Raw genomic sequence first — 1,432 nt, forward strand, 5'->3', positions numbered from 1 at the left:
AACGGTGAGGGTGATAATTGAGGGGGATATTAATGATGATAATGTTAATAACGGTGAGGGTGATAATTGAGGGGAGCGTTAATGATAATAAAGTTATCAACAGTGAGGGTGATAATTGAGGGGAATTTTATTGATAATAATGTTAATAACGGTGAGGGTGACAATTGAGGGGATTATATGAATGATAATAATGTTAATAACGGTGAGGGTTATAATTGAGGGGATTATATTAATGATAATTTAATGACAGTGAGGGTGATAATTGAGGGGGATATTAATGACAATAATGTTAATAAAGTTGAGGGTGATAATTGAGGGGATTACATTAATGATAATAATGTTAATAACAGTGAGGGTGATAATTGAGGAGAATTTTAATGATAATAATGTTAATAACGGTGAGGGTGACAATTGAGGGGATTATGTGAATGATAATAATGTTAACAATGGTGAGGGTTATAATTGAGGGGATTATATTAATGATAATTTAATGACAGTGAGGGTGATAATTGAGGGGGATATTAATGATAATGTTAATAAAGGTGAGGGTGATAATTGAGGGGATTATATTAATGATAATAATGTTAATAACAGTGAGGGTGATAATTGAGGGGAAATTTAATGATAATAATGTTAATAACAGTGAGGGTGATAATTGAGCGGGGTATAAATTTGGTAATAATGTCATAACGAGTAAGAGTGATAATTCAGGGGGGTATTAATGATAATAATGTTAATAACAGTGAGTATGATAGTTCAGGGGGTTATTAATGTGATCATGTTGTAAACGCTGGGAGTGATAATTGAAGGGATATTAATGCCGGCTTTGCTGCTGGGTTGGACAAGGTGGCCGAGTGGTTAAGGCAATGGATTGCTAATACGTTGTGCTCTGCACGCGTGGGTTCGAATCCCATCCTTGTCGGCCCTTTCTTACGTGCTTGGTGCTGTTCCCCCTCACAGACACACATGTTGATGGAGCTGGTTTACATCTGTGCCTTTTAGGAGTGGCTCAGTGGTTAGCACAGCGTCACGGACCCAGGTTCGATCCCAGCCTTGGGTGACAATCTGTCAGGAGTTTGCACATTTTCTCTGCGTCTGTGTGGGTTTCCTCCCACAATCCAAAGGTGTGCAGGTGAGATGAATTGCCCATGCTGAATTGCCCATAGAATTAGATGCATTAGTCAGGAGTAAATGTGGGGAATGGGCTGGTTGGGTTACTCTTCAGAGGGTTGGTGCGTTCTTGTTGGGCTGAATGGCTTGTTTCGATACTGTACGGAATCTTATCTAATGTAATGATCATTGAGGGAGTTAATGATGATAATTATTAATAATGGTGAGGGTGATAATTGGGGGGTTATTAATGATAATAATGTTATGAACAGTGAGGGTGATAATTGAGGGTGTTATTAATGATAATCATGTTAATAACGGT

At 38.0% G+C, this 1,432-nt stretch overlaps 1 non-coding gene across 1 annotated transcript; it reads left to right on the forward strand.

Annotated features, from left to right (window-relative positions):
• The first annotated feature begins 840 nt into the window (after nt 1-840).
• On the forward strand, nt 841-922 carry trnas-gcu (transfer RNA serine (anticodon GCU)). The gene has a single exon. It is a non-coding gene; the product is annotated as a tRNA-Ser (tRNA).
• Nucleotides 923-1,432: the final 510 nt, after the last annotated feature.

This window comes from Hemiscyllium ocellatum, chromosome 46, assembly GCF_020745735.1.
Source record: "Hemiscyllium ocellatum isolate sHemOce1 chromosome 46, sHemOce1.pat.X.cur, whole genome shotgun sequence".
NCBI classification, from domain to species: Eukaryota; Metazoa; Chordata; class Chondrichthyes; order Orectolobiformes; family Hemiscylliidae; genus Hemiscyllium; species Hemiscyllium ocellatum.